The sequence below is a fragment of the Copadichromis virginalis genome, linkage group LG9, assembly GCF_057382275.1.
Source record: "Copadichromis virginalis isolate Kocher_CV1m ecotype Utaka linkage group LG9, C_Virginalis_male_GT1.1, whole genome shotgun sequence".
NCBI classification, from domain to species: Eukaryota; Metazoa; Chordata; class Actinopteri; order Cichliformes; family Cichlidae; genus Copadichromis; species Copadichromis virginalis.
This window is the reverse complement of record NC_140626.1, coordinates 18,970,702-18,992,865: the sequence shown is the minus strand read 5'-3', so window position 1 is coordinate 18,992,865 and position 22,164 is coordinate 18,970,702. Positions and strand designations below refer to the sequence as shown.

At 39.6% G+C, this 22,164-nt stretch overlaps 1 protein-coding gene across 1 annotated transcript in view; it reads left to right on the top strand.

Annotated features, from left to right (window-relative positions):
* The first annotated feature begins 2,043 nt into the window (after nt 1–2,043).
* rdh12l (retinol dehydrogenase 12, like) overlaps nt 2,044–22,164 on the top strand; it is a 57,996-nt gene continuing 37,875 nt past the window's right edge. Inside the window, exon 1 of the mRNA XM_085468065.1 lies at nt 2,044–2,297. The gene's annotated coding sequence lies outside the window, so the exon portion shown is untranslated. The remainder of the gene's footprint in view (nt 2,298–22,164) is intronic.

The following is a 22,164-nucleotide window of genomic DNA, read 5'->3' as shown; positions in this document are numbered from 1 at the left end:
TGGGATGCCGTCTGGTCCTGCTGCTTTCCTGGTGTTCACTCTCTTGAAGGCTCTCCTTACTTCATGCTCGGAGATGACGAGCACGTTTCCGGTGCTGGCAGTATCTTCCTGTCTGCAGCCGTTAGCGCCGCTAACACTAGCATTGTTGGAGTCCTTAGCTGCAGCCTCGAAGCGAGCATAGAAAGTGTTCAGCTCGTCTGCCAGAGTCACGGCCTCGTTCGTCATACCGGTTGTTGGTGCTTTATAGTCCGTTATTGTCCTTAGTCCCCGCCACAGGCTCCTAGAGTCACTCTGTTGGAGTTGTGACTCTAGTTTCCTCCCGTAGCGCTGCTTCGCCTCTTTCACCGCCCTCCGCACGTTATATGACGCGGCTTTGTACGGGTCCATGTCCCCCGTCATGAGTCCCGTGTTGTAGGCAGCGGTGCGGGATCTCAGAGCGTCGCGGATGGTTTTATCCACCCACGGCTTCTGGTTGGGAAACGTTGTGATAGTCTTTGTCTCCACGGTATCATCTGCTAGTTTCCCGATGAATCCCACAACCGCTTCCGTAAACACGTTGACATCATCATCGGAGCTGTTTCTGAACATGCCCCAGTCTGCGTCATCGAGTGCGTCCTGTAACGCGGCCACCGATTGATCCGTCCAGCGCGCGACCTTCCTCTGAACTGGAACTTCCTGTTTCAGCCTTTGTTTGTAACTACAAAAGAAGACTTTGTGGAAATGCTTGGAGCAGACTAATATGTAAGCTGGAGTGTTCTGGAACGTTATATTTGGTCTTGGAATGGCTGCAATCCAGGTCATCCGTCGGCTCTTTGTTACTTCGTAAACATGGCTTAAACGATTTCTCCTCCACGACGTAATCCGATAACAGCCGATCTCTTTACCCGTAGGCTTCCTGTGGCTGTCATGCAACCGGCTACTGCAGTTAATATTAATACAACAGCTTCTTGCCATTTTTTGTGTTTCTTTTTATCGCTGTGTGACTGTTTTCATTTGAAAGCCTGCGTGCGCTAGTACCGTTTGCAACTCGTTCCCAGAATCCTTTGTGGTTTTACCCCTGAATGACATCACATTTTCAGTCTCTATCCTGTCGTTAAGTCTGACGTCACTAGCCGTGTCTGGGCCTAAACTCCGCTGCAGGTTCATATATCAAACAATCACTATGGCATTACTAAGAGTTGAAAAATTGTCTAAAGTCTTTCATCTTTAATAAAATGATCAGCATTGCTGCTCTCCCAGGTGTAACAATTGAGTTTAACATCCAGGCATCCATGAAAACAGAATTTATGACATTTAACGGAGTTAGAAGTTAGCAGGAAGTTAGCTCGCTAGCTTCTATCTAAATACAATATAGCATGTCCTGACTGCAGGGTTTTGGAAACAAATTAAAATGTACAGCTCTGTTATCACTTCCAACATAAATGAAGACAGAAAACTAAACAGCAGTGACGTTTGTAGGGTTACTGAAGTTTGGCTAGCTGGTATATAATGATGTGCTACGTGACCACTAGCGACACAGCTATGTTAGCATAATATAAACAAGCTAACTTTTTTTCTACTCGATAAAAGTTAACGTGAGTGTTCTCGGTGATCAGGAACAAATGTAATCGCATGGCAGGATGCTGTAAAAGGACCAAACTTCAGCCAGGAGAACAACTGAGATAATCCATCCATAATACGAGGTTAGTCATTCATATACTGCTGCATGGGCTGGGCTGTAGTTACATCCTAAGGTTTTAAAAACTGAGCTTAAATAAATGATTAGCGGTAATAAAAGCCGAGGGAGGTCAACAGTGATCACTGACTGTTTTAGGAGCTTTTTGAGATTAAATAGAAGAAAATACAAAACATTAAACATGTTAACAACACAAAAGCCATATTAAACGCAGACTACTTTAGGCCCAGAAGTAGGATTCGTCACGTCATCACTTAACGACCGGATTGGAGAAAAGAAAACCAGTAGCTGTGGTTGAGTATAACCTGTTTTATTGTGAAAGGGGGTTCTGAAACAGGAAGTAAACAATAAAGGTTGCAGTTTGAGTGCTCTACAAGGTGTCGCTTGAATCCTTGCCTAAAACCACGACAGTAGCCTGTCTATTGTCCATAAGTGTTGGTCAGCTTCCACGCTGCAGTGCATTGTTTCAATCAGTAATGGAATTTCACCCTCTGTGGAAATGTGAGAAACTCCTACCTCCTCACAGCTCTTACAAACCCTCAGCAGGAAAATGTGACAGACTACTGTGAGCCGAGCTCTTCTGCCAAGCCTTTCTCAGCTCTTCTTGAGGCTCCGGGAAAAAGTAAGCCCGTGTAACATGTACAGAAAAAAATGAGCTTGACCACACAGAGTTTTGCATAGAGCTGGACTTGTAAACATTATACGTGCAGTCCACAGTATGTTCTTAGTGACCCCAGTGTAGCATGTGTCTGCCATAAAAATCAATTTAAAAGAGTGACTGCTGAAAAGTCTTTCTCACTAACACACACACAGACTGAATGATAAATCAGGGAATAACAAAACAAATCTTTGGCACAAACCTAAATTGTAAAGTATCTTTAGGACCATGAGTGAAAACTTTTATACACTGTCATCTGCAGGAGTGATATTCTAGTTCAGCGAGTGATATCCAGAGATAATCGGATTCAAGTTTTTATCTTGAAGCAGTGAAGAGCATGTCTGTTTTGTTATGCCATGATTGTGAGGTATGTGGAGCTGCCATAGGTTCTCTTGGATTTTGGCTTTTTTTCCTGGTACTGGGTGTCTACTTCTGTTCCCATTGTTATTGCACCCGTTAAGAAGGGTTTTTAAAAGTGATGGTTGTAAAGTCATTTAAAACAGCAATTCATTTCCTAAAAAAAGGTTGGATAATGCATCATTATGATTCTGGTTACCAATTATGTTTACAGTCCTGTGAAAAACTAGGTTCACACCATGATTCAGTAACTCGCAGAACCACCTTTAGCAGCAATACATCAAAGTAAACTTTTTCTTTATGACTTTAACAGTCCCTCACATCATCACTGAGGTCTGGACGTTGACAGGGCTTTTGAGATGATTTGTTTTTCAGCCATTCTGTTGTAGATTTGCGGCTGTGCTTCTGATCACTGTCCTAGAGTTGCATGACCTAGCTTTAGCTGTCAGATGGCTTCACATTTGAGTTTGTTATACAGAAGAGTTCATGATTGACTTAATGAACTGGCATGAGGTGTCTGTTCTGTCCAAAGAAAATGTTTGAGAAGTTTTGTGGTGTGTTCAGATGCAGTTTTGCAAAGTTAACTTGTACTGCCATGTTCTTTTTATTCTCTTGTATTGTGAATTTTTTTCCTGGAATTGGAATTTCCATGATTAGACAACCTGTCAAACAAAAGGTTGTAATTCAAAGTAATTTTTAAAACAGCTGTTCCTCTTCTAATAGAAATAGGTAAAGCAACAATACAAATTAATTAACTAGTAATTTTGCTGATAATATATTTCTCTTTTTACATGTTTCAGTCATTTTTCCCAACAATAGCTAGCTAGCTTGTTTAGCTAGCAGCAGAAAAACTTTAATATTAAAAAATAAATTTAAAATAAAAATAAATAAATAAATAAAAAGACACACAAACTGCATAAAGGATCAGATAAACACTACAAATTCTCCACTTAGTCAGCTGTTTTCTTACTCAACTAACGTTAACTGCTGCAAACTGTTTGTTTTCACTGGTTTCAACCACCAACACAAACCATAAACCTAAAAACAAATACAGTCATGTGAGAATGAAAGTTTTACAGCCGTACTTATAGCCCTATGAAAAACTATTAACTTTGACTGGACTCACATTTGACTTTGGTTATCTAGACATTGTTCCAGAAGCCTTGTGACTTGTTCAGATTTGGTTCTGTTCATCTGGATGTAGTGTTTTCAGTGGGAGAAACCTTTCATCACTCATCCAGCTGACTTCTTCAGTAACTGACCTGACAGCCCGTTGTTCGTCAGTGGTGCTAGTTTCACTCATTGTGCAAATGTACTGTTTATAAGGTTGTTTAAACCTGCAGTCAGCTGAGACTCAAGAAGTCCCTTGGATAAGTGACAAAACATTTCCCCCACTGAAAACACCACGTCCAGATGAACACAATCAACTTTTTGGGATTTCATATCTGGATGATTGGTAATTATCAAGACATAACTCATGTATCATTTTCATTTTAGAGAAAATAGCCTTTCTCCTGGCAACCCTTCCAAATGAGACCTACCTGTTTAGTCTTCTTCTAATTGTACAGTAATGAGCTTTAACATTTAACGTGCTTACTGAGGCATGTAAAAGCTGTGATGTAGCTCTGGGGGTTTCGCAGTTTCTCTGAATATTGCATTTTTTGACCTTGGGGCAAACTTGCTAAATCACCCACTCCTGGGAAGATTGTGCCATTGTGTTAAAACACACCTGAATGCATCAGACCAGCAAACTGGTCTGATAAATTCAAGCTTTGACTGCCCCTCTGTTAAAAGCCAACTGTACTGGATAGAATCCTATGAAAACTTCCTTTTTCACATGACTGAAATAAAGGTTAATATAGCTGATAACTCTATGTGTATGGCTCTCCTGTACTAGCAGGAAAGTCATACATGCTAGAAAATGTGGCTCACACTTTTAGAAAGCTTAACCTGTTAAAATCACTTGGAAAACCATATTATCAAAGCTTAATTATCTTTTGAGCTACACCCCACAAAATATCCGAACCCATTCTATGAATGAAACTAGAGTATTTCCATCCGTCTTGCTATATATAAATAATATGCACGATCACCTCAATCCTTCTCTTTCTTTACAGCTTCCTTTTTCCTTGTTCCTCCACCAGCTCTCCTTTTGTGTTGCTTCTTTTCATCTCACTTAGTATTGTGACAGCTGGGCGAGAGGAAAAGTCCTGCTGTGTGCCATCATGCAGTACAGATGTTACCACACTTATTTGTTTGCCTCCTTCAACACATACCTTCATAAACTGATGAGACTTGAACACAAGGCCTGATCACTGAGTGTGCAACATGAGTGGCTGTGAAGGTCAGAAACTCCAATGTCATAACAGATTTCCATTACTTACACTGGCTTGAGCGCTGTTAAATGGATGAGACCATGATAGCGTACTGGGGTTTAAATAGATTTTATTGAATTTGTAAGGTGGGGAAAAACAAATTAAGGCTAATTCTTTATGGTCAGTGAATACCGTAGATTTGGCACATGCCACTGTCAGCATGTCACTCTTTTCCCTTCCAGGTTTCTGACAAGTGGTGCAGGTTGTTGCATAATCAAGTATAGCAGGCGGGTGACATACATTAAGTACGCAGGATATAAATAGTCATGCATAATCTCTGAGAAGAGAGGATAAGAGCTTCCAAGGAGAAAGATCTGTAAATGAACAATACTGCAGTCAAGTCAGTAGATCCGACGTAGCACTTCTGCGTGATTGTCATTTCAATTTCACTTGATTTTATTCAGTCAGGGGTCGTAAACAAGACCCAACCTTTTCTGGTTTAATTTAATCTGGTTGTCCTTGATTTCACAGTATTGTAGCATCTGCCAGATGGCAGGAGTGTGAACAGTGTGTGCTGTGTTTTGGGTGCGGTCCTTGATGATGTTGTGTGCCCCTTTTCTGACCCGAGTGTTGTAAATGTCCTGTAGTGGTGGGAAGGGTACTCCGTAGATGAATTGTGCTGTTTTAATGACACGATGGATAGCCTTCCTATCCTGAGTGGTGCTTTTCCCCTACCACACTCTGATGGAGTTTGTCAGAATATTCTCCACTGTGCATCTGTAAAAGTTGCTGAGCAGTTTGGAGGTTAATCCAAATTTAACAACTTGAAAATGTCTGTCTGTAAACAACTCAGCCAGCTCTGAAGAGCGGACTCTCAAAGCACGGCCGGGGATGTTGTCAGGGCCGGCTGCTTTTCGGGGTTAGTCCTCCTCAGACCCTTGCATACCTCAGTTGACGTCACAGTGAGTGAAGAACTCTGTGCTGCCTGTGCTGGTAGAATCCCTCTGTGTTGGTTGGTGTTGAGGTTGTCAAAGCTAGCGTAGAACTCATTCAGCTCGTCTGGTAGCGCGTTGCAGCTGACTGTGACCCTGCTGCTAATCTACTGGAAATCAGTGATGTGTTGCAAGCCTTGCCACATGCATTGAGAATCTGAGTTGTTGTAGTATCCTTCCAGTTTCAATCTGTGCTGCCTCTTGACTTCCCTGATGGATCAACGTAGGGCAAATCTTGCTTTTTGTAGTCCTCTGCGTCATCAGAGGCAAATGCAGTGGAGCGTGCATGCAGCATGGAACGCACCTCACAGTTCAACCATGGTTTCTGATTTGGATATGTTTTATAGGACTTGGTGGGGACAATATTGTCAATGGAGGCGCTGATGTAACTGGTAACCACTGATGCATATTCCTCTAAATCCACAGAGCAGTCATCTCTCAAGGCAGCAGTCTAAAACACACCCCAGTTTGTAGCATCAAAGGAAGCACTGAATCATTTTCTTCACTTGAAACTTTAATAATAATTCTAACTGGGAAGGAATGTTTGACGAACTGCCTGCATGCTGGATAGAGGAACACAGAAATGTGGTCAGACTGTCCAAAATGGGGGTGGGGCAATGCCTTGTATGCGCCCCTTACGTTGCTGTAGATGTGTTCCAGGATGTTGTTATTCCTTGTTGGAAAGCTGATGAAACTTTGGGAGCACAGTCCCGAGGTTACAGTCATTCAAATCCCTGGCATAAAGGCACAGCTTTAGGAATTTATTTAAAATTCTAGCAATTCCTTCATATTAAGGTGTCTGCAGCAAGTTTCATCTCTTGAAGTTGTGATGGGTGAATTGTTTTCCTTTATGAAGTCCTCAGTGTTCAGAGACAGTATCTCGTCTGGGGCTCTCCTCAGCTCTTCCCAGGAGGGTGGCACAGATGCCCCTCCGGTGGTCCTCCTTGGGCTCTCACACTCTGGGGCCTCTGGATGTCTGGAGCCTGGATCTCCTCCATGCCTGCTTCATGCCCTGGGGGACGGGGCTATGGCTCTCTACACCCTCTTGCAGACCGTTACATGGGGAAACCTTTTGAATACAAGCGCGCTGATCCACACAGGTGTGTACATGGGTGTTCACTGTTCATCGACATAAACTACACCTTTCTTGGCTGTGACTTCAAAGCGCATTATGCGCTGTCGGTTCTGCGTGCTGCACAACAACATTCAATATTTAGTATTTACTGCTATTTACACTTAGCTAGATTAATGCGATGGCGTTGTGTTTAGTATGTTGCTCTGTTTTGGTTTTTTTTTTTTTGCTTCTTTTTGCTTCTTTTTCTCTCAACAGGTGATCCAGGAGATTTTTTTTCTTCTTTCTCTTTTTAAGTGCCCTTTCTCACTGTCCCTCTTCCCTTCTGTTTTTCTTTTCCTTCATCTTTCTTTCTCCCTTTCCTATCCCTCAGTCATGTCTGTCCCGTCTGTAACAACTGAAAATAAAATAAATAATAACAACAAAGGTCAATCAAATGGACCAATACGGCAAGGCTGCGATGATCCATTTGGCAAAGTAAATCCATTGGGTATCCTTGTTGGTCTTCAGACAACAATTCTGACGGCTAAAGAGGGACAGGCGAAAAAAGAAAAAAAGAAAAAGAAAAGAAAGAAAAAAAGAGACAATATCGATTGATTATCCAGAAAAAAATAATTTTAAAAAATTGAAGTTTTTGGGGGGTTTTTTCAAAATAACCACAGGTCTCTGCAATATATAAGTATGTATTGTCACTACAATGAAAATTGGATTAGGTCAGATAACGTTTAGGGAAAGGTTATAGTTAGTTTTTTCATTGTGTGCTCACTATTGTAGTGCAAGTGCAGAAGGGAGAGAAGAAAGAAAAGTTTCAAAATGAAAGTCCTTACAACATGGTTAGTGTTGAAAGCTGTTCCGTTTTGAGCAATTACAGTGGGGCAAAAAAGTATTTAGTCAGCCACCGATTGTCCAAGTTCCCCCACCTAAAATGATGACAGAGGTCAGTAATTTGCACCAGAGGTACACTTCAACTGTGAGAGACAGAATGTGAAAAAAAATCCATGAATCCACATGGTAGGATTTGTAAAGAATTTATTCGTAAATCAGGGTGGAAAATAAGTATTTGGTCAATAACAAAAATACAACTCAATACTTTGTAACATAACCTTTGTTGGCAATAACAGAGGTCAAACGTTTACTATAGGTCTTTACCAGGTTTGCACACACAGTAGCTGGTATTTTGGCCCATTCCTCCATGCAGATCTTCTCGAGAGCAGTGATGTTTTGGGGCTGTCGCCGAGCAACACGGACTTTCAACTCCCGCCACAGATTTTCTATGGGGTTGAGGTCTGGAGACTGGCTAGGCCACTCCAGGACTTTCAAATGCTTCTTACGGAGCCACTCCTTTGTTGCCCGGGCGGTGTGTTTTGGATCATTGTCATGTTGGAAGACCCAGCCTCGTTTCATCTTCAAAGTTCTCACTGATGGAAGGAGGTTTTGGCTCAAAATCTCACGATACATGGCCCCATTCATTCTGTCCTTAACACGGATCAGTCGTCCTGTCCCCTTGGCAGAAAAACAGCCCCATAGCATGATGTTTCCACCCCCATGCTTCACAGTAGGTATGGTGTTCTTGGGATGCAACTCAGTATTCTTCTTCCTCCAAACACGACGAGTTGAGTTTATACCAAAAAGTTCTACTTTGGTTTCATCTGACCACATGACATTCTCCCAATCCTCTGCTGTATCATCCATGTGCTCTCTGGCAAACTTCAGACGGGCCTGGACATGCACTGGCTTCAGCAGCGGAACACGTCTGGCACTGCGGGATTTGATTCCCTGCCGTTGTAGTGTGTTACTGATGGTGACCTTTGTTACTTTGGTCCCAGCTCTCTGCAGGTCATTCACCAGGTCCCCCCGTGTGGTTCTGGGATCTTTGCTCACCGTTCTCATGATCATTTTGACCCCACGGGATGAGATCTTGCGTGGAGCCCCAGATCGAGGGAGATTATCAGTGGTCTTGTATGTCTTCCATTTTCTGATGATTGCTCCCACAGTTGATTTTTTTCACACCAAGCTGCTTGCCTATTGTAGATTCACTCTTCCCAGTCTGGTGCAGGTCTACAATACTTTTCCTGGTGTCCTTCGAAAGCTCTTTGGTCTTGGCCATGGCGGAGTTTGGAGTCTGACTGTTTGAGGCTGTGGACAGGTGTCTTTTATACAGATGATGAGTTCAAACAGGTGCCATTCATACAGGTAACGAGTGGGGGACAGAAAAGCGTCTTACAGAAGACATTACAGGTCTGTGAGAGCCAGAGATTTTCCTTGTTTGAGGTGACCAAATACTTATTTTCCACCCTAATTTACGAATAAATTCTTTACAAATCCTACCATGTGGATTCATGGATTTTTTTTTCACATTCTGTCTCTCACAGTTGAAGTGTACCTCTGGTGCAAATTACTGACCTCTGTCATCATTTTAAGTGGGGGAACTTGCACAATCGGTGGCTGACTAAATACTTTTTTGCCCCACTGTAAGTCATGAATTCAGGAAAGACTCGTCGTTTTAGTGTTTTTCAAGTGCGTTATTTATTTTTATGAACACCACAATTCAATTTATTTCAATTTTAATCAAGACCACGTTTCACAGCAAGCCACATGAAAATGCATGTTTGACATCCTAAGATTCCCTCAAATCAGGATTAAGAGGTTTGTTAGATGTATAAAAATTGAAGTCATAGTGTAGCGTTGTTTTCGAAACTAAACTTTTTTACACATTTTAATGAATTGCCTTCACGTGCCTGTCTAAATTCTTGTTTCTTCCTGTTATATGCAGCTATTACTTTTGCTCCTTTCAAAGTGGCAACACAAAAGTGGTAATACAGAAAAGTAGCACGGCTGGCATGTTGATTTTATATGTGCTTCTGAACTGACTTCATACTCACTTGTGGAGAATCTGGATGCCATCAGTTCACAGACAGCCTTTAGGAAGCTATCCACTTAGCTTAGCATTTTTTTAAAGTGTCAATAACAATGATGGAGTCTAAAGATTCCAGCAGCAAATTTCCTCTGCAATTTCCTGCCTGCAGTCTTCAGTGTTGTTTTATATAAACAGCCACTTTTCAAGATATGCACTTCTCTGACATATCCGGATTTTTTTTTCCTGTTTAAAGGATCTGAGTTCTAAATATATTAAATGTATTAAAATAAAAACATAACTTGTTCAGCATGACAAATAAACTGAATTCACCACACTCTGACTCCAATCAAGTTGTAGAAACATCTGCAAGATCATCTTTGGAAACACAATGCACCTGAGCGCAATTTTAAAGGTCGTGACATATTTTATAATGTTTCATATTTTTGTTTTTTATTTACCCCACCACCCCATAATGACAAAGTGAAAAAGGTTATCTTGACATCCCTGCAAATTTATTAAAAATATAAATGTTTAAATTTCAAGCTAACTTTTTTTTCGCTTTATCATTATGGGGTATTTTGTGTAGAATTTTGAATCCATGTGGAGTAAGGTTATAACATGACAAAACGTGGAACAAGTTACTTTTTGGATAGTGTGTAAATAGTTAGGACTCTTGGATGCTAGACTCACTTTTGAAAACCATGTGGAATACCTATCAAGAGACAAAGACTGGAGTCTTATATAGAAAAAAAATCTTGTTTCTCATTCAGAAGTTGTAAGATCAATGTACAGTGCACAGTTTTGTCTACATTTGATTATTGAGATATCGAAGATATGGGCCTGTTTCTTCATCAACCTTGAAGCTTCTGGATCCTGTGTATTAGAGTGCGCACCGATTTACCAGATTACATGGTGATTCTTTTCTTGCTCACGTTGCCTCTTATATGAGAAAGTAGGGCCGTCCTCCCAGCAAGCGCAGCGTTGTATGGTGTAATAGTCTGCGACTACTCTTGCACATGTTTTTTGTTTGTTTGTTTTTAAATTAGTGATCATGGATAGAGTGTCTGTTAATATGTGGCTGTCTCAGTTTATATATCGTTGTGCGTCTTTCTTAAGAAAAAACCCCTCAATCTCTTTTTTTTTTTTTTTTTTTTTTTTTTTGTGTGTCCCATGGAGAAACCTTTGGAATACAAGCATGCTGATCCACACAGGTGTGCACACAGGTGTTCACAGACGCGGACTACAGCTTTCTTGGCTGCTGCCTCAAAGCACATTGTGCGCTGTCTATCTTGTGTGCTGCACAATATCGTTTAATTTTTAGTATCTACTGTTATCTACTGCTAGCTAGTTTATTGTGATGGTGCTGTTTTTTTTATTATGTTGCTCTTTGTTGTTTGCTTTCTCTTCTGTTTTTTTTCTCCATACAGGTGATCCAGGTGTTTTGTTTGTTTGTTTGTTTTCTTTCTTCCCCCCTTCTCACCGTCTCTTCTCCCCTTTGGTTTTCTTTCTCTCCCTCTCTTTCTTTCATTCTTTCTCCCTGTCCTATCCCCCAGTCATTTCTGTCCCGTTTGTAGCAACCGAAAATAAAATAAATTCATAATTATAATAAAGGTCAATCAAATGGACCAATATGGCAAGGCCATGATGATCCACTTGGTAAAATAAATCCGCTTGGCATCTTTCTTGGCCTTAAGACAACAATTCTGATGGCTAAAAACCCTCAATCTCACTGAGATCATGTAATTTAATAAAGGATTGTATCAATTTATCTGGATTCCATGGTGACAAGAAGCCATATTGTTTGACCAGGAATAAATATTCCAGCACTTCGACCTTTAACCGGGCTGTGCAATTTCTAATATAAATAAATGCGTCACATCTCAGTCCCTAAGCAACTGTGAAAAGCACACGTGTTTACTTTAGTTCTAAGACATGCCAAGTGTAATTATTAGCAAACACTCACCCTGCAAATGACGTGAAATGTCATTGGAGAAAGCATGAGAGTGAAATTTACTCAGTAAGTTGAACCTAAATGAAAATAATTTTCCAGTAAAATGCTATAAATTGTCAGGCAGCGCAATTTATAATTGAAACAAATGTGTCACATCACATCTCAATAGTTAAGCACTGAGTAAAGCACATATGTTTACTTTATTACTAAGTAATAAAGGTTGTTACTATTAGCAAACACACACCCCTTGTGTGATCTGAAATCTCCCCATGCACTGAGTGAGTTTGTAATTCATTCAGTAATTTGAAATGAAATGAAACTTTTTTTAAACAAAGTGCCATGTATTGTTGATATTGTGAATTATTAAGAAAATTTAATAACATAATCACAAATAGATCCTATAAATAGAACATTTGCTGCTCGAGCTGCATCCAAAACAAGCTGGGACAACAAGATATTTGCCTCCTACATCAGCGGCAATGTTTTCACATGTTAATCCATGGGGACCAGAAAACATGCTCACTGCCAATAAACAAAAGGGAGAAAATACAAATATTTGTGAAGTGGAACGTCTGTCTTTAGTTTCTCATGAGGAAAAGCAAATAAACACAAACTGAACCTTAAAATGAAGCTGAACATATGGTCTCTCCTGTGGGCCTGACTGACTTCAACCACCAAACAAGCAGTTAAAGGTATGCTTCCCACCAGCTTCCGCAGGGGCTTGTTGTTGCATCTCCAGCCAGCAAGCAAACCTGTCTCCAACTAGTTTTGTGTGATGTAAACTTAATTTTTTTACCAACAATTTTTATTCAGTCCTGTGCCCCAGGGTATCATTCTGTTATTTGCCTTACCTTACTCTAAGATTATCAATCATGATAAGCTGTCACATGAATGTCGTTATCAATTTGATAAGTCAACCCAGGGGTCAATGCAGCTATGAGTGTGGTCATATGAAAGGGGTGGAATCTGGCCAATCACACACAATGACAGGTCTACAGGGAGCAAAGCGGATGATCTTACACAGGAAGATAAAATAATTTAATTTTATCAGTATTACATTATAATACGTGTAATTAAGACATTGGTGAATTGATATTGTATTAACGTAAAAGATCAGATCAGGGATGTCACATTCATTTTACACTGAGGGTCACACACACCTCATTTTGAGCTCAAGTGGACAGGACAAGTGAAACTCCCATTTCTCTCAGTCTAAAGAAAGTTTAAATACACATTTCATTTGATGGATGTCTTAAAATAAGAAAAAGATGTGCTATTTCACAACTATTTGGGCTTAAATCGTGAGAAATGAATGTGGAAAATTACAAAAAAAAAGACTCTGGGGTGTAATTATGACGTAGACAGCTTTTGTCTGTCTACGTCATAATTGTCTTTTTTACTGTGGAACCACTGTGAAAAAATCTGATATTTCATTGGTTGATTGTAAAAAAAAAAATAATAATAATTCAGTTAATTAATCTATTACTTAATCAATATGGCATAGTATGCGTAGTCACGGGGAAAGTCGTTATCAGTAAGAAAAGTTATGAAACTTATGAGAACACAGTTAAAAGACCAAAATTCATGCCCTCCTTCACATTTTCCAAAGCCTTCCAGTGAACCTGATTGGAGTCTTTCCCTGGCTGAAGGAGTTTAGACTAAAAAAAAGCAGTATTTAGATCCATGAGGGATATTCAAGGATCAATGATGCTATTTGGTGATTGGTTATTAGGTGGTGATTTCATACCTTTCAATCTCTTATCTCATACATAACCTTCTCCAGATCACAATAAGTCAATAGCACACATTAGCATGTAGATGAACCCTGAAGTTAACTGGAAATACCCAAATCCTGCTTTTTGAAGTTAAAAGCTAAATAAAACTTGTAAAATGGTCAAAACGATTGTTATTGTTTTTATTGGGGAGCCTGGGAATTCCACGGTGTACTAGGGCCTCCCCCAGTAATCAAGGAATTATGAAAACGTTTGATAGTGTATGAGACGTCCACGTACAGCAGCTCTATCTTTAATGAGATCATGGGATAATGCTGGTTAAATGCAGGGTCAGGCTCCTGCTGAGCCAAACTATCTCCAGTGATTACACTGCAGTTCATTACAAACTGTTGTGACGTTAAAACCATCCACTCACACACAGCTGTTTACATTTCATTAGCTAACTATTCCCGTCATGGTCAGGCTGAATAACAATGATGGTGCACTTGGTGTGTACTCACTGCATCTGTAATGTGTCTGTGGTGAAACAGTAATCCCCAGGATGCTTATTCATTTTGATGAGCGAGAGCTTTAAACGGATTATCTCACCTGAGTTGCTAGTTTGTAGAAACATTTGTCTACCCAAAATTTAGATATTTTAAGAATTACAATATCTTTGTAATATGTCCATCACACTTAAATATTAATGAGAAAATAAAATAATTCTTCTTTCAGCTGCTCCCTTTAGGGGTCACCACTGCAGATCATTTGCCTCAATCTCACCCTCCGCTTCCTGTACTGTCACATCAACTTCCTGCATGTTATCTTTCACCACATACATGATCTTTCCATGTGGTTTTCTGCTCTTCCTGCTCCTTGGAAGCTCCATATTTAAAATCCTTTACCCATTTCGTCCACTGTCCCTCCTCTTGACATGTCAAAACCATCTAAGACCTGCCTCTCTGACTTTATCTCCAAACTCCTCAACTTGAGCTATCCATCAGCACTAGGGCTGCATGAGGAGGAGGGAAAGAGTTTCAGTGATGTCGTGAAGGAGGACATTCAGATGGTTGATGTGACAGTCTGGAATTGTCTGGAACTTTTAAACACACTTTGCAATAATAATGCAATAATAATAATAATGACGATGCATTGAGGGCAACTCCTGGTGGGTATCCCAGAGTTCCCAAGGATACCTTGACATGTAGACTGGAGAAGCCTGTGATTGGTAGATGTCCCACGCCACCACCTGACTCTTACTTTTGGCATTATGTGGAAAACATGTAGCAGCACATTAATTTAATGGATATTTGAGTGGCGTTACGATAAGTGAAGCCCAATAAGGAAATGATATCCTGGGTATATAAACTTGTTTCTTGCAATAAAATCAATGCAGGCCTTTGTAGTTGTAACTCCGCTACTGCGACCAGTAAGAACTGTTTGAATGGACAATAGTCCCTTATGTGAAACCCATTGGAGATGAATGAGGCTTTGTGAAGGCAAACAATAGGTGCACAGAATTTGTGGGATCTCCTTCAAAAGCATTTAAAAGCTCCAAATAATTTTGGTTTTGAGGCCATAAAAAAGGAATCTAAAATTTGAAACACCTCTTTTTTTCACTATTACAGTATTATACATGCACTCTAAAAGGTTTTGTGCCTTCTGCAATAATCTACAACATAAAAGTACTATAAACCTTTGAGTAACAATCCAGACTTTTGCCTAGTACTATATGTGATTCAATTGTTTTGTGGTTGTTGTTTTTATTTTGTTTTTTAACTTTGGATAATATAGTATGCGGGTGCACAAGCATCTAGTTCAAACTTGTAAGGGAAGAGTTAGCCTGACATTTTCTGAGAATATCAGCTTCTCTGAAATGACATTTTATGTCTAGTGGTGGCTACGGGTTATATAGTGACACATTGTCTGAACAAGTTACAAAATATTTGTATTGCTCACGCCAGAGAAAAAGAGGCCTGAAAGTTTGGTATACCATTAGCAACAGGGAAGTGAAATGACAAATGTTTGTAGATGCAGTTTTTACTGGTTGAACAAAATAAAACAAAATTATTGAGAAAAAATTTCTGTCTTTAAATTTATGAATGCATGCCACAAAAAAATGTTCTCTTTGAGTGTAATGTAAATTCATTATTGACGCTAGATAGGTCGATGATTGTTATAAGCATACAGCAGTGCACTCTAGTATACAAAGCGCCGAGGGAAGCCACTCATGTGCATGCACTTTACACTTTTTGAGTCAATCCTCTTTTTGGCAGTTGGTAAATATTCTAAGAAAACTGCAAAGAACATTTTGCAATGATTATCTTGAAATCGAATGCAACTGGCTTTGATGGTTTTTCTTGTTTGCTCAGTATGCCACAAGTGGTGCCCTGCAGGGTGTGAAATATAGACTGCTCGCTTAATTGACAGGTCAGATCTAGATGTGTTATTTCATGAGAACAAAATGACGAAACAGCAGTCAGTAGAAACTAAAGCAATGAAATGTTTTATGAGTGGATTTAAAGTCGCACCAAAGCTCATAGTAAAACATTGAAATCACTGGTTGAGAGCTTAATAATGAACTCCAAAAAACTGGGGGAATTAGTGTGTAGCACCTATGTGTAACATCCCAGAGGTTATTGGACTCAGATCTCGAGAACGTGACAACCGGTCAGGAACATCATTGCCTTCATGATCCTGTGTACACACTGGCCACATATGAAATATTAGAGGTAGTGTTCCTCTTGCTTCTCCACACACAAAGGAGCAAATAGGCCTTGCTGCTGGGCAGATGCCCTTCTAAGCCCTTTGTCCAGCTCTCCTTTTGTAATATAGTATCTGTTCCACGTTCTTGAGACTGTGCAGGGAGACGCAGCAAACTTTCTTGTGACTGAACCTGTGAATATGCCATTAGGTCTATGTTGTAGTGCTAAACCTAAAATAAGCAGGCCAAAGTCAACTGATGCTGGGCGAATGGAGAAAAACCAAGAGAGTCAGCTGTCAAATGCTCCCGGAGTGTGCTCAGGCACTCCCACTAATTAGGTTTTCTGAAAAAGATGTTTTGTTGTTGCCTCCCTAGTGCAACTGTTGTCACTTGCGTGAAACAGGGTGACGTTCTGGGAATGCAAATGTCCTTGTTGTGCTGCGTGTTCAGGATTTTAGTGTGGGATTATAAACATAGCAGCAGAAATAAACCATGCAAAAGCCACCTTACGTAACCTGCAGTATTGATTATGGTCTGTTTTTAGCCCTACGTTTCCATGCTGATGTCTCCGGATTTACGTGTCAGTATTCACTGATAACCGTGAGAAGGAGGTTTGATATTAACGGGTGTATCACCTTTGTAGTCCACTCCACTGCTCTCATACAGCACAGCAATGGCCTTATCTAGGCCACCTACACCGAACCTCCCTCAGTGCCTCCACCTCCTCCTCTTGTTTGAGTGGCCAGGCTGATAAATGAATGAAGTTATCAGGCTGGAAATTTGCTTAGTGAGTGTGCCAAACCTTACACAAAGAAATGGCTGGCTTTGGTACAGCCAGCCATTTCTTTGTCCTTTCTTCTTCATGATTTGACTTGCTTTCTTTCACCTTTTGTCTGCTACGATCTCTCACATGTTTAAGAAGGCTGACTCCTTCAGGTGGAGAGAAGTTTTTTATTTAGGTATGGACCGGATTTCTGTCCATGCTTCTGTACTCTGTGTCGGTGGTTTGCTGGCTAGTATTACCCATGGGAATAAGGTTTCTCGTACAACTGCCAAAGCTCAAGTCTATCATATTACCACCTGTTTGCTTGAGCATGTAATGGCAGAAAAGGGCAGCAGTGGGTCTGTTGTTTATGTACCCGTAAAGAAAGGTTTTTCAATACATAGATTAAAAGAGAAAGTATTTTCATCCATGAGAGTTATTTTAAGGGCAAGAGAGCCTGGCAAAACCATCTTTTTTCATGTATTGGACAGTTTTTGAGGTTTAAGGGCATTTTCAGTGTGTAGCTTGTCTCATTCTGACAAGTGGAAAGAAACTGTACAAAATGCCCAACATCGCCAACAAGTTTGAACTCTTTGAGCTCAGGTTTGCCTGGGAAAAACATCCTAACAAGGAATGGTGAGCTGACGCTGAGTGGAATAAGGGAGAGGACTGGATACAGTTTGAAGTCTGTGGAAAGCCTTTGAGGAGACAGGAGCTGTTACTGCTGTTTTTAACCTTTTCACTATAGATGTACTGTCTTCGACTTGGAGTCCTGTGTTTGAGTCTTCCTTGTCACTAGGTCCCATAGATTTTTCTAATAAATGGTAATAAAATTCATCAGGTTGGGACATTAAAGGCGTGGTAGTTAGATTATGTATGCCATTAAGGAGTGAATTGCACTAACTATCAGTAGATCACTACAATCCATAATTTAGTAACAATTCTTTTATCTTTGTAAAGCATTTACTGACCTGTAACAGAGATATACTTTGACTCCATGTACAATATTGACACAAAAGTAATTTATTTCTTTTTGTTTCAATCACAATTTAAATATTTATTTGAAACAATCTGATGTAAATTAACATTTCTGTTCAGCATATTCCTCATTCCAATATCATCCGCTTAAAAGTACAATTTTATTTGAGACTAATCAGCACACGATGGTGAAAAAATGTTGGTGGCATTTTATTATTGCATTAGAGGCTTAAAATAGTAAAAACTGATTGATTTACCAACTTTAAAGTAGATCTGTTGTTTCACAATTTGGTGGCGAAAGAGAGATAATCAAGTACAAATAAGATTAACACTAATCAAACAGCATCGAAAATCTGTAATCATACTACCAGTGTGACACGGCATCAGCTTTCATGGGGCTGGGGATGGCAAAGCGTTAATGCTAGCTAATGCTGGCTATGTATTAGCCATCATCACGATTATTGACACTGCTCAAGAACTTCTGTGAAACTGCAACACTAAAAGTTGCCATTTGTCATTGTAACAATAGCAACTTGTTGTTCTATTTTCAGAATACATAACTTGCAAATAAATCCATACCGAATAGAAAAACAAGATCGAATTAATAATGAATGAAGTTCTAAAGTTCTGTGACTGTGTACATAAAAAGCAAAAACAAAGACGTTGTTTCCATCTTCAAAGCAGCCATTTCAAGAGCAATGAGATCACAAGTTAACTGCGCAAGGTCGCAGTAATTCTGATTGTACCACCCTTTAACATAAGATTTCCCTGCTTAAAAGCAATTAAAAGGTTAAAAATTAACAACAAATTCAAATAGAATTTGCTAGAGGCAAGCTAACATAAAAGGAGACAAACAAGACAAACTGTCACAGAAGTGTATGGGTTTGAGATAAAATCAGTGTAAGATTCAGCGTGTAATCAATGTCATCTTTGATAGGTGATTTTTTGTTTGGTTGGGGTTTTTTGTTTTGCTAAAACACTGCCGGAGTGTATTTATCTGGACTGCAAAATCTTTGTTTATTCACAGTACCAGTGCAATAACTTACAGACAGACACTTTGTGGCTCAGTGACGCTAGCTATGAGGAAGTTGAGCATTTGTTTTCTCAGGCATGTGGGCATGTGGGCATGTGGGCACAGAAGGTTTCACTATGAGAAGTGCAAAAGAGAGATTTTGCTGTAGATGCAATGACACTGACAGTTACACTGACATTTTCCCACAGCTTGTCCAGTTGCTAAATCTTCACCCACTAATAGACCTACCAGAAAGCCTCCAATGTAGCTGCACTACTATTATTACCTAATGTCTTCACAGCGAATCTATATGACAGAATATGTTCATAAATCCATGCACGCAACTGCTGTTATAAGCAAACAATGTATCACTTCCTGCTTAATGCTTTTGTTTAGTCATGTTAATGGTTTACCATCTTATCAGTGTTGATATCACGGATAAAAAGTTAATAAGTAAATGTAAAACGTCTACAGGTTGACCTCTAATCAAAAACTGAGATTTATAACTAGAGAGCCTTCAGTTTGCTTTCAAAGCTGTGTACATGCTGCGTCACACAGTATCTGGTACAGCGCAAGGCGTGGTTTGCTTTTTTCATTCCACACTTCTGGCACCTTATTGGCCATTCTCTGATAATATACAGTTAATCCAATAACATACTTTCTGTTCATTTTGAGGTGATTGTAACAGGAAAAATATACGCCCATGTCTACAGGGATGTAAACATGAAATATTTAAGGTCAAGTTGCTTTACTTTTTGTTTTATTTATTGGCGTGAAAATTGTTATATTAGCAGAGCTGCATGACTTTTACTCTGGCTTGTGGTCTTTGGACCTCATAAACAATTAACCTCTTAAGCTGCAAGCCTGACTGATCTCCTGCCTTTTGCCCCGTATCAAGGGGCGTTGGGGCTTAAGAGGTTAAAACAATCTAAGAAGCATTTTTCAAAATACACTGAGCACAAAGTCCTTTTGCAAATCTTCTGTATGCAATATTGTAGGGACTACCTTATAATATAAAGCGCCTTGAGGCGATTGATGTTGTGATTTGGCGCCACATAAATTAAAGTGAATTTAATTGAAATTCTGGTGCTTTAAATTTTAAACTAAAGCGAGTCTTAATTAATGGGAATTCTAACACCTGCAATTCTGTCACATCTGGCCAGACTGTGAGATACAGTCAAAAGTAGTGTTACACTCGTTCAATAGCGCTGTAGTGAACGCATACGTATTCCATCACCGTTATTGCTGATTTTGCAAGTATGTCTCAATTTTAATACATTCTTCACAAGAGAAGCAAATATCCATACTCGATCATGCTCCAAACATTTCCCCTGTATTAGTGGCGATACTGCAGCATGTCTGTGCAGTCCAGCACAAACTGAACGCAGCTGAAGAGTCATCTCCCACAGTCCCAGGCCTGCAGGCCCTGCACAAGATTATAAGAAGTGACAGCATCACTGTAAATTTGACAAATAGCACAACACAGGGAAGACCTCAGGGGTCAGGGCTGTGACTGCGCAGGATGTTGATGTTAGCTAGCTTGTGTGTGTGTGTGAATGAGAATGAAAGTGTGGACAGAGATGCAGAGATGTGTAAACAAAGATTGCTCACAAAGTATTCATGGGATCCTTCCAATAAGATTCAGCTGTTATCATCAAATGGATATAACCTCTCTGCCTCTCATTGAATGGGTGTCGTGTAAATCCTCTACTCTGAGATGCTAATAACATTTCTAGATTCATTCCTGACATATTATTAGAAAATTCATCAAGTGCTGAACTCTGTTGTGCAGTCTCCAAATGAGCTTTTAACAGTTTGCTAAATGCTAATGCTCATTTTAAGATACAGATACTACTATCAAATTGCTATCTTTCTTTATCCGATCATTCATGGTGTCCTTGAATTATGCAGTCTTGTCCCATAGTTAGTTTCTGTTAACAGTGACAGTGTGTGCCATCTCAACACTTGCATTCACACCCAAATGAGAGAAGCACATAATGGGGTGAGACCCGGTTGAGTAACGCATTGAAGTGATTAAAGACGTTGAAAATACAATACAAAGCTGTCAGTCTTAAATGCAATATTATGCATTTTAGTGCCAAAATCTTATCAGTAAATAGAAAAGCCTGTTCTATTTTATCTCTAATGAAATAAAATGCAATGATGGTAATAAAAAACTCAAAGGTCAGCAAAATGTAGGAACGTGGAAAAGAGCAATGCAGCATCAAAAGATACAGACAAGATGGCAAAAAATATATATATTTGTGTGATTACACTGACAGTTCGGCTTTGATTATTATAAGACAGAACAGGCAGCGTTGTCTGATTTTAAATAAACCACATAATTATACAGAAAAAGTTATGTATGATTGCACTGACGTTTAGGTGTAAAAACATGCTGGTGTTAAGCGTTATATACACGTCTATATTAAGGAGTCAAACATACATCAGCTACATAGACTATAGGCTCTCTGATTCTTCATATTCAACATTGTTCAGGGTTTTTACAAGCAATGTAATGTTTTACGGCATGATGATTGCTTGGCACGTTTAATCAAAATTGGCTGTGCAGAAAACTCACTCTAGCCATTAAGAAAAAAGATGTTAGGGGCATCAAAAGTTATCTAACTGGGGAACTCTGTGTTTCCCTCCTGCTGCTTTGATGCTTTGTTGCCTTTACAGATAAAACTGATTGCAGCTGATTGCCACATTAATACACAGAGTCATCAGGAAACAGGGTTTTAGGGGCAGGTGGTGGGGTGTTGTTTTCTTTTTGATGTATTTGTAAAGCCATTTAGATATAAATTTGGATGGAGCAACAATCATTAAATAATGCTATTGTGGAAAAAAGAAAAAGCATCAGATCAGGGCCACATATTACAAAATATTGTTCAGAGTATGCTGCAGTTATATTCTAATAACATTACCCCAACTTTAGATTAACTTCAGGGTTGTAATGTTGCAGAAAATCTCTGGTTATTTTGCAGCCATGCAGCAGTGTTGTAACAGGTACAGCTGGTTGAGATTTACTGATGAAGACATCCCAAAGGTTTTAAAGAATCCAGATCATATCCTCTTCTCAGTGCACCTTTGTAGCTGAAGAATTGAGGTGAAGGGT